Genomic DNA, 11,967 nt, shown 5'->3' with positions numbered 1-11,967 from the left:
ACAGCTGGGCATTTGTCAGGGACTTCCCCCCGCCCGCCAGCTCAAAACATGCACTCACACCCCCCTGCCCAAAGCGCCCCCACCGCTGCTTCCCCTTGCAAGCAGAGCCGGCCCCTGCCTGATTGCCCTGGTTTGCTGCCCCCTTTATGGGGGGGGGGGCAGCTGAAATAGTGGGGGTAAAGCCAGGGGAGCGGGAACCATGTGTACAATGGGGGTGCTGAGAGCCATTGAACCAAACTGTTCACCTGGTGTATGATGGGAACCACTTCAAGCCAGGGGGTGCAGCAGCCCCCCTAGTTTGGTCCTGCTTTGAGCAGGGGGTGGGACTAGATGACCTCCTGAGGTTCCTTCCAACCCTGAGATTCCATGATTCTGTGATTCCAGCATTTATGGGGAAAGCCGGGTGGGATTTAGAGATGGGAGAGAGCCTGCTGGGGCTGCAGGGCCACGTGTCTCCATCTACCCCTGGGCAGAACGGCTGCACCATGTGCCCGCTCAGAAGGCCCCACTCCCACAGGTGATCGTGAGCCCAGGTGTAAATGACAACACAAGGGGCAAAGCAGGGGGAGACTCAGGTCCCATCCTGTTGAATCTTACACAATGTTTCATAACGATTTAAAAAATGTCAAGATAGTCACTCTCTCTGTGTCTCTCTCATATGTGAAGGTTGCATGTAAGCACCGACACCAATCGCCTATTACTATCTTCCATCTCCTAATCCATTGTGGAAAACTCAACAGCACTTAAGACGGATGAAGGCAATAATGGCTTGGTAGTAGCTGTCTGAGCCAGCCGACAGAGATCCTGCCTACAGAATCGTTGGAGCATCCTAAAGATCTCTACAGCATCCTAAAGATCTCTACAGCATCCTAAAGAATGCTCTATTCAATTCTAAAGGACACATCAAAAAAACTTTAGAAAGGCGATAATGGCCTGTGAAATTCTGTAGGGCTTTTCCATAAGGGAGAGCTGGGCAAATGGTTTGCAGTAATCTGGGTGACAGATTTCATCCCCCCACCATCTTTAGGAAAGATTTTATTCTCTATTAAATTATATAGGATTTTAGAGTCACTCTATTTGTTACCACTTGTTAAAATTATTGCTACAGTATTGTCCAGTCATAATAAAAGGCAGCCCCTGCGCTGAGGAGCTTGTAATCTACTTGGGCAGTTCTACAGAACCCTATTGATTTCATCCCTATTTGATTCTATAGGATTTTTCCTTAAGGGAATATTACTATACTTCTGTGCACCTTCTGAGACTGAGCAAGGATGATGGAAGTGGCATAAGACTAGGTTTTCTCATGGCATTTTGGTGCTTCTGCTCTTAACTAGCATCCATCAGGTGGGACTATGAAAACAGAAACAAAATTAAATTTAAAAAATGAGCTAGATTTTTGCAAACCTCAAGAAAGATCTGGTTCCAATTGAGGCTGAAATCCTTATTCTAGCTGATCCTGTTCAAACTGGGTAGTGATAACGTGTTTTTTCTCAGACAGGTGCAATGCCCATCTGTCTATAGCGAGGCATGATAATATATTTATCAGGATTCATGCATCTGCTGGGATGTACATGTGCATGTCCAGCCAAAGTTGGCATGGACATGTGAGTGATGTTGGGGTGTGGGTAAGTATGGGAGACAAAGTAGTCCAGTGGCTCAACAGGCTCTGAGACAACCTTACATTGAGTAAGTCACCCAAGTTATGTGCCTCAGTTTCTCCATCTGAAAAATGTGGAATAATACTTACCCACTTTATAAGGATGTTGTGAGGATTATCACGGTTATTTATTTCTATTACAAGAACACCTAGAGGTCTCAACAAAGACCAAGCCCCATTGTGCGAGGCACTGTACAATAAATAGCAAATCACTGCCCTGTGGGGCTTACAGTCAAGTCAGAAAACGGGAATAGATGCACCCAAAGTACTATATCAAGCATCACTAATTGTGGGTGTCTGTAACGTGTATTTATACATGCACATTGCATATGGACATGTATCTGTGTGACTGTGTCAACACTGCAGAAAAAAGGTGTGCTCTTAACTAGGTTAGCTAACCTTGGTTCAAACAGCAGTGAAGATGTGGCAACTTGGCTTTTAACTTGGGTTACCAGCTTGAGTTCAACCACAGGGTGCCCTTTAGGATTTCGCATGAGTTGCTAACCTGAGTTAAAAGCTGAGTTGCTGTGTCTTCACTGCTATTTCAACCTGAGTTAAGGGCACACCTTTGTTACAGTGCAGACATAGCCTGTGTACGTAGATATGAGCACCTCTGGAATCTGCTTTCCAGAGCTGTGAGTGCACCAAAAAGTAATGAGGGGGATGAAATGCTGCTGTGTAATGGGTGGGTGTGTTCAACAGATCACCTGTGGGCTTAGCTAGTACAGCTCCCCTTTCTCTTTGTCTAAGGAAGCTCAGCCTCCTGACCCCTCCTGTCCTCTCCCTCTTTACTGAATGGCACATTATTGCAGAGGGTTAGATGTGCTGGGAAGCAACACCCTAGCCAGCTTTGCTATATCACCTCCTTAGAGTGACTTAGAGACCTTGCAAATAGCTGCTTTCTGGGGGGTGATGGGAAGTGTTCTCCACAACCCACTCCCTCTGCTCATTCTATCGCATGGACTTCTCCCTGCCTGGAAGCTTACACCCTTTAGAATGTAACAGGGAGGAAACTAATAAGACTGTCTAGAAAATGAACAGGGTCCTGCAGAACTGACACTAGAAACCTATAGTTTTTAACAGAGAATGAGAGCTTCCCTATGTGTTTTTGAACCATCCTATAGACCAGGGGTCGGCAACCTTTCAGAAGTGGTGTGCCGAGTCTTCATTTATTCACTCTGATTTATGGTTGCGCGTGCCAGTAATACATTTTAATATTTTAGAAGGTCTCTTTCCATAAGTCTATAACATATAACTAAACTATTGTTGTATGTAAAGTAAATAAGGTTTTAAAAATGTTTAAGAAGCTTCATTTAAAATTAAAATGCAGAGCCCCAGGGACCGGTGGCCAGGACCTGGACAGTGTGAGTTCCACTGAAAATCAGCTTGCGTGCTGCCTTTGGCACACGTGCCATAGGTTGCCTACCCCTGATATAGAAGGAAAAGAATTGCCTGTTACAGTCTGCAGAATGGGTGGACATGTTGTATTGGTCTGCATGGGGGCTTTTCCATAAGGGAAGGCGTTTCTGCCTCCATCTTTCTCACTCATTCTCTAATTCCTTCTTCTCACAGTAAGATGAGGTTTCCCTCCCTCCCATGTTGAGCAGACCTGTTTGCAATTGGTAAGCTGACTTAGCCCTTTGGTATGCACTGGCTGGCTGGGTAGCCCGCAGCACATCTGGGCTTGCACCACGTGCTGCAAGACTGTCTGCCTCTCAGCAGGTGGGAGGTGGGAGCGCTCTCTCCCTGTCTTGAGCCCAGCCCACACTTGCACCCAAGCAGGGAGAATGGGCCAAAGTCACTCCCTGCCCCCCCCAACTTCAGTGCATTTTGGCACCAGTCCAAAATCTGGGCATCTGCAGATGTTTTAAAAGCTGTCTGGTGTCAACCTGAGATTTGCCCATGCCACTGTCAAGTGGAGCACATGCCTCACATCTCACAGCACCTATGGCACAGCCTTTGCATGGCAGTGGGAATCTTACTCCGAGAGGGGGTTGGCCCTTGCGATCCCCACAACAAAGTGAGGCCCTTTCTTAGGCAATGCAAATGCACACATATGGCACCGGAGCGTGGGAATGCAGAGGTGGGGCTGCATCGTCACACTACCAGTTCTGGAAAGGTAGGAAAGGCAGTTCATCAGTGCCAGAAATTAACCAAACGTCACACAGGGCTGTGCATGGGAAACCAGAGACAGAACATGCTCTATCCACTCCATGGTCTGTCCTCATTTCTGGTCCCCGTAGAGCCAACTGTGTAATGCCCTATGTCCCAGCCACTCTACCTTCCTAACCAGGACCTTGGAACAACCAAGGAATAGACTGACAAGGTGGGGTAGGTAAATATATTTTATTGGACCAATTTCTGTTGGAGAGAAAGACAATTTTTCAAGCTTACACCAAGCTCTGAAGACGAAGAAGAAAGAGCTCTATGTAAGCTTGAAAGTTTGTTTCTCTCACCAGCAGAAGTTGGTCCAGTAAAAGGTATTACCTCACCCACCTTGTCTCTCTAATATCCTGGGCTACAACAACACCACATACAAGGAATAGACTGGCAGGCTCCATGGAATCCATCCCAGGTTTCACACTGAGCTCACTGCACCCTGGGATCTGACTTTGAGAGTATGGCTTGCTGTGTGAATATACAGACTGTGCAAACTTAAGCAGTAAAGCTAGATTCTCCTCTCTCTTACATCAATGCAAAGTGGGTGAAAATGCCACCAAATCAGACCCCTCCACTTACACCAGTGGCTGCATTTCACATCAGCTTTACACTGATATAAACAGCAGTACACACAGAAAGAATCAAACATAGTTCATGTCCCTCACTGTCGAGCCTCAGTGCCTTGATTTAAGGAGCTTCTACTAACCAGACAAGACACACGCCCCTTTCTTTCTTTTCCTTTTTTGTATTGCTTGCTGGCAGCTCAGCTAGCTTCTCTGCTGATTTGTGCAATGTTCCCACAACACCATGTGCTGCCTGGTTGCCTTGAAAGCAGTCAGCTGGAATTTGCTATTTTAGGACCTAAAACTGAAGAAAAAAAAATATTAATGTGAGCACAAAGGGGCAATTTAACAGGATTTTACACGGAGGACAAATGCTAGGATTAGTTTTCAGTTGACTGGAACTTAATATTTCCATAGTTAGGGAAAGGAAACTAGAACCCAAAGCCAAAAAATTGTGTGTGTCAGATGGGCTAGTGGTCAAGTCACTAGCCCATCGGATATTGTCCTGGGTTTGGCAGGCTTGCACTGATCTAATTCCATCCATCCTTGTGGTCGCAGCTGGAGCTGCTCAGAAGATAGTGATGGGCAAAGCTCTGAAGGGAATAGGGTCGTGGTTGGCCCCAGTTCTCTGTTGTGCCATTCCTATGCTTGCTGCAGACATGGAGGGAGGGGGCAAAATTGGCTTTGAGTCACCTTTGTCCCTCCCCTATTTGGGGCCTAGCTCTTGGCATAAGTTAGTGCAGTGTCAGGACTAATCTAATTTATCCTCTGGCTGCAACAGCCCCCTATGGGCCATCAACCAGATAAGAACAACAGAAGCGCACTGGCTCTTTGGTCACACCTGTCCTTCATCCCTGAACACCCCTGCTATGTCCTTTGTGCAGGGGACTAGGCTGAGGAGATGATCCGTAGCCATTCTGACAGTTCTACCCCAGCTGTACACAGGGGTTATTTCCTGGAGACAATTTCAATTCCCTTTACTCCACTGCAGAAAGGTAAAGGGGCCACGGGGCAAGAACAACTGGCCTCCTGCTTTGTATTGTTATATGACCCGAATGCTTCCATTGCTGCCTCTCCTTCTGCCTCTTATCACACCCCTTTCCTTGAAATGAATCCCATTCCGAGATAAAACTCAAAGCCACCGATTCATGCATCACGCACAAGTCAGAGCTCGCCCCGTCTGCCGTCCTCGCCTCCTCAAGCCAGTCTGACTATCTCATATTACCTCATCTCTTAAAATCACCTGGCAGGTTTCCCAGGCCAAGGTAGCCTTGGAGAATTCTGGCAATGGGGAACACAAAGGAATTTGCTTAAAGAGTTCAGTGTAAACACCCATTTATCCCCCTCATTTTGGCAAATGAATTGACCTGTAGGACAGAGGCTACGTCCCTGAGGAGACTCCTCTGGCCAAGCAGAGTCAGGCAGCATCATCGAGTATTTGCTTTTGCTCCCAAAGCATTTGTGCACAAACAGATCACTAAATCTGGAGCCGCGTGGACTGAGTGAGGGTGGAATTCCCACCAGCAAAAGCACCTTCTTATAAGGGGAAATAAAGGAATTTAACCCCCACTCCCAAGTCAAAGAAATCACTTAGCTGTAATATCAGAGGATCACCTAACTCCCTGCACTAGTGCTAGGGCCAGAGGAGAGGCTGTTTATGCGTCTCCTATTCTGCTGCTATGAGGGGGCCAAGGCGTATACCAGGGAGCTGCCTTAACTTGTGCATCCCACTGCCATAGCCCCTCTGGGGCTGGAGGCAGCAGGAAATAGCCAGAGCAGAGATCTTCCCCAGCCATGGCTCCTCCCTCCTGTGTCTCACACCCACACTGGAATGTCCCCTCCTGGGCCCGGGCTTCTGCAAAGGTAACAGAGAAGTCAGGCTCTAAAAGAGACAGGCACCCTATGTCAACATAGACTTTCACTGCAGGTTTGCAATTCCTGGCTCTAAACCAGAGCTCCTTGCTTTACAGTGACCATACGTCCCGTTTTGGCTGAGACAGCCCCCTTTTTCAAGCCCTGTCCTGGCCCTCCCGACCTTTTTGGCAAATCTGGGCATTTGTCCCATTTGCTCTTGTCAACTGATCATCACCAGCCCTGCGCAGGAAGGAGGGCTCAGGAGAGCAGCTCAGGCTGACCAGCCTCGAGTGGGCTCGAGGCAGCAGGGTCTTGGGTCCTACATGCAGGGGGTAGCAGGGGTCCTCGGGCTGGCCTCATGCATGGGGGAGAAAGGGAGCCAGCCCTGCGAGCAGGGAGGTCAGGTGGTGGGGGATCACGGATGGGGTGGGGGAGGCCTCGGACCGGCCCTGTGCAGTGTCCCGTTTTCTCTTTGGGAAAATATGGTCACTCTATGCCTTGCTGTAAGGTGGGCACAACTGAGAAGAGGATCCCAGTTTGAGTCAACAGTGGCTGGCTGCAGCGAGGTTTCAAACACATATAGACACAGCACAGGAGAAAAAATGCTATTAGTCAGCTAAAGCCATTCAATCTCTGACCCCTGCTTGGCTCCGTTAGCGTAGACCAGTAGCTAGGACTAAAGAGATGTTGGTTCAATTCACTACTCTGCCACAGTCTTCCGGTGTGCCCTGGGGCAACTCATTTAGCTTTACTGTGCCTCAGTTTCTCACCGGTGAAAAGAAGATAGTAGCACTTCCCTACCTCCTAGGGAGTTTGAGAAAATGAATATATTAAAAGATTGTGAGGCATTCAGATACTACAGCAGGAGGCACATAAATACCTTAGATAGAGCCCAGAGGATAAAGGAAATTAAAATGAGACCTTACCATCACCAGGGCAAGAACACTGAACTGAGAGGCAGTGTGTGCAAATTCAATCTTGCAAATGCAAACTCACTTAAAAAGAACAGCAAAGCTGAAGGGGAGAGGAAGGAAGGGCAATTTGTTATGGGCTCCCTCCAAAATATGAGGATTTAAAATTCCTGTTATTTGTATTACACTAGTGCCTGGAAAACCCAGCTGAAATCAAGGCGCCATGGTACTAGGTGCTGTGCAAACACATAGTGACAGATAGCACCTACCCCAGTGAGATTACAGCCTAAATAGACTAGACAGATGATGACGTATTTTACAGATGAGGAATGGCGACACAGAGACTAAGGCCCAGATCACAAAGGCATCCTTGCTTTCAGTGGAAAGCTAGGCGCCCAAACATTTTTGTGGAGCTGGGTCTAAGTGACTTGGCCAAGATCACAGGAGGCGTCTGTGACAAAATCACGAATCAATCCCATCCTTTTAAACTTCCTTCTAAAATAATATTTTATGGCACTGCTTCCACTACCAGCTACCTAGAAACAATGAATTGATAAACTTATCTCATGATTCATATGGAATCAGAATAAACCAAGAGTAAAATATAAGGTGCTGATCCCGCAATTGGATTTGTATGGATGGCCCAAATGTCCTTGTATTCTTTTGAGTAATGTAAACAGAAATAGATAGATGTCTGTTCAGATTCCTGGGGTAAAATCCTGGCCTCATTGAAGTCAAAGGGAACTTTGCATTGACTTCAAGGGAGCCAGGATTTCACCCTTGGTAATTTACTAAGAAGACTATTCGATCCCTTTGACTGAAAACCAAATGCCATGTACAGAAATGTAGTGGACAAGGAATAAGTGAGTGACTTGCAGTCCATTAGGTTAATGACTGAGCAAGGATAAAGCAGACAGGAAACGCCATTGTGTCCAATGTCTGCCCATTCTTTGTGGGGCTTTCTGCTGAGATGGCCAACAAGAAGGCCAAACAGAAATGGTGCCAGTGGCAGGAGCACTTTTTGTGGTGTTGATACTTCTCCAGCAGGCAGCAGGGTGAGACCAAACTCAGACTCTGCTGAGCAAGATTCAACTACCAATTATGACCAAGGCTTTCAAGAGCCACTAGTGATTTTGGGTGCCCCCAACAGAGACATCATCAAGGCTTTTAGACAGTGCTGAGCACCCACCTTCTGGAAATCAGGCCCCTTTTATGTGTCTCAAGTTGGGCTCCCAAAATCTCTAGTCACTGTGAAAATCTTGGCTTAGGGGATATCTACCTTGGAGCTGGGGATGTGATTCCCAGCTTGTGGCGACATACCCACACTAGTTCTCATTGAGCTAGCACATGAGAAAACAGAATGTAGCCATGGCAGCATGAGCTGTGGGACGGGCTAGCTGCTCCGAGTCCGTGCCTATGGTCTCTGATGGGCAGGTACTTGGGGCGACTAGCCTCTCCCGCTGCTCGCACGCCACAGCGACAGCCTATTTTTAGCCTGCTAGCTCAATGAAAGCTAGTGTGAGTACATCTCCTCAAGCTGGGAATCACACCCCAAGCTCCAGATGTAGACACATCCTTAGGTATGTGTATGGATAATGAGAATACCCACAGTTCCATCGAACAGGAAAAGCAGAAGGGATACCCAGCTTATGCCCTGAAAACCCCCAGTTTTCAGGGCATAAGCTGACCTGTAATTGATGGGCTCAGGAAGAAAGTTCCACTGTGGGCAGGTTATTCCATAAATGCCCACTGGGGATTCTTGCACTTTTCTCTGAAGCAGCTGGTGCTGGCCACTGTCTGAGACAGGAACAGGACTGCTAGACGGACCCCTGCTCTGATGCAGCCTGGCAGTTCCTATGTCCCTGTTTCACAAAGGACACCACAACGGCCATCGGATGGATATGGATTTGGGTACCAACTGACCCAGACCAGAATCCAACGTGTCTTAGAGGCAAAAGGCTCCATCTCCTAATTTTATTTAATTGCATTTTTTCCCCTGCAAACCCTGGAATTATTTTGTCTGCTTTGTGAAGCTCTCTGGTGAAAGGGGCTCATCAAAGCTCCTAATTACTGCCGCCCACACACATCCCTGCCCGCCTGCAAGAGGCATCTAAATAGGGAACTGGCACTCTGAGTGCTGTCATTGCCGCCTGCAGCGCGTGGCGCTTCTAATGAACAGCTCTAGCTCCTGCCTGGGCCCAGGCAGCCCAGAGGAGCCCTGGCCCTCACGCTCTGTGCTGGCAGGAGAAGGAGGGATGCTGTCAAAGACGGACTGATTCCTTCCCTCCGATAATGGCGTGGGTGGGCGTTTGTCAGCTGTGGCAGGCGGGGGATCCTTTGCTCGCACACACTCTGCTTGCATAACTTAGCCTGTTAATTCTATTCCAGCTAAAGAAGAGGCAACAGGTAAAGAAGGCCACAGCTCAGCATCCGAGTGGCTGTACTATGCCATGTGAATGCCCTGGTTTTGAGTCTCTTGTCTCTGGGAGGGCCGTGTGCAAAAAGAAACCCAGGACAGTGGGGGAGAGAGGTCACCATTGTGACCTCTCCTGGCCAACTGAGGAGCGGAGTTGATAGATGTTCCCTCCAGCTCATGCTGGTTGTAACACTGGACAGGGCGTTAAATCTTCTATAGAGCATGGAAGAGTGCATGGTAGCTTCTCAGACAGCCTGACAAAGCAGTTAAGGGGGAAAAAGATGGTTCATCCCAGTCATCTCTGTGTTAATGACTAGCCCTCCAGTCACCCATACAGTGCAAGTCCTTTCCCCTCACTTAGGGGTAAATTTTGCAGTGGGAGCTGCTGGGTGCTGAGCACTGCTTAAAGTCTGGCTATGTGTAAATAGGAGCTGAACTGCACTGAAAACGGGTTCCTGACAGAAGATGCTGAGCCCTTGGAAATCCAGCTCTGGCGTTTCTAGGAAATCTGTGGACTCTACTGTAGTCTCCATACACTGAAATAAATACATACCCTTCACTATATGGGCAGCATAGTGCAAGGCGGTGTCTGGGGATTTGCAGGAGAAACACAGTGGGGGAAATAATGGGCTAATATCTGATTCTTCCGGTTGGGCAGGTAGATTACACATGGCAATTAGCCTGCAAACCTGCTCAGCATGATTACCTGGCACTCTGCTGGGACGTGTGTGCACTCCCATGCACTTACTGTCAAAAAGCCTGCTCAGCTACCGCCTTGGCAAACCAGAGTACGCCACGGCATGACCTGCAAGATAGGGTTGACATAACAAAGCAAAACAAAACAAAACAAAACGTTGCGGCACTTGCATGACGTTTGCCACACTCGCATCGTTCACTTGGCTTGTGTGTTCTACCCCTTTTCCCCACTCTTTGTCTGGCCTAGACTGTAAGCTCTTCGGGGCAGAGACTCTGTCTTATCATCTGTCTACACAGCAAAGGCTGTGCACAGGCTAAATGATTACCCGACCTAGCTTGTACCCAGTTAGCGTGGGTAATAGTAGCAACAAAGACAGCACAGTGCAGGCTAGCGAGCCAGGTATGGACCCAAGATCAGCGCTGGGCTTGTCCTACCTGCACTGAAGCCCATGCTGCTCTATCTTCACTGCTATTGTTGCCCAGGCTAACTGGATTCAAGCTGGATCAGGTAGCTCTGGTTGTGTAGACACAACCTTATTTTATGTTTGTACAGCACCTAGCACAAAGGGGCCCCATTCTCGGTTGATCCAGAGGCACCACAGTGATAAACCTGATACATGAAATGAAAAGAGGGGGATGATCAACACTCATTGTCCTTCGTTGCACCTTGCTGCTGTCATTTCAACTGCTTCCCCTCCCAAGGGGCAGGGCGGGATGTGACGGAGTCCTGCCCACTGGTCCATCCCCTTTGTTTCACACAGAGTGCCCAGAGTCCTTCTCTCATGTAGATACCACTGTGCAGTTTATTTAAGGGTTGTAGTGTAGTCCCAGTATTTACAATGTCGTTCAGTTTTACTGCCCCTTTTCCAAGTGGGGAAAGAAAAGGTGTCTCCTCCTAGAGCTCTCCCTTTTCTCAGGCCCTACTAGCTTTTCTCTGTCTTCTGCTAACCCCACCCCCTTCCTGCCTGTGTTCTTTTAGCCAGTTTCCTTGTTAATGGTCTGATTAGTTCATTAGCTACCCAGCCCCAATCTGATCTGGTCATCAGGAACTCCTCTCCTTAATCAGCCTCTGTCTCCCCAGGGGTCTAATTGGTTATACAGTGACCAGAGTGCTGGTTCAGTTGCTGATTCCCAGCACTCTGTCACAAGGGATTTCCTTCTTTCTTCACCCCTGAGACACAAGGCTTGTACAGGAAGGGGTAAAAAGGATGGGAGAAGGTGGAGGAGATGACCAATCCTAGAGGACAGAGAGAGACGGAGATAGTGAAAGGAAGAGAGTGGATGCTGAAGGAAGGGGAGGATGGGGAAAGATGCGAGGAGAGAGAGAGAATGGGAAGGAAGGAACAGGAGACTGGAAGAAGGGAGGAGGGTTTCTCAGTGCAGCCTCTGTTACCCCATCCATGCTTTAGGGAACAAAATAACTTGTGTTAGTTAAAAGCTGTCAGGTTTAATTCCAAGGATCCTGCAGGAAAATGGAGTGTGAGCTGTTAACCTCGGCCCAGCGGCCCGGCAATCCCGAAATGAGCAGTCAGCCAGAAGGGCCTCAATCACGCGCATGGCTTATCCTGATACATGAGGGATGTACACAGGATCTGGGACTTGGCTAGATTCAGGGCCCTGACCCACTTAGAGATGCCATGCATGGGGTCTTTGCAGGCAGGTTCCTGGAGGAGCAGCTACCCTAGGAAAAGAAAGGAAGTGACAGTGGTT

This window comes from Mauremys reevesii, linkage group 2 (assembly GCF_016161935.1).
Source record: "Mauremys reevesii isolate NIE-2019 linkage group 2, ASM1616193v1, whole genome shotgun sequence".
Lineage (NCBI taxonomy): Eukaryota > Metazoa > Chordata > Testudines > Geoemydidae > Mauremys > Mauremys reevesii.
The sequence above is the reverse complement of the archived record's forward strand: the minus strand, read 5'-3'. Positions refer to the sequence as shown.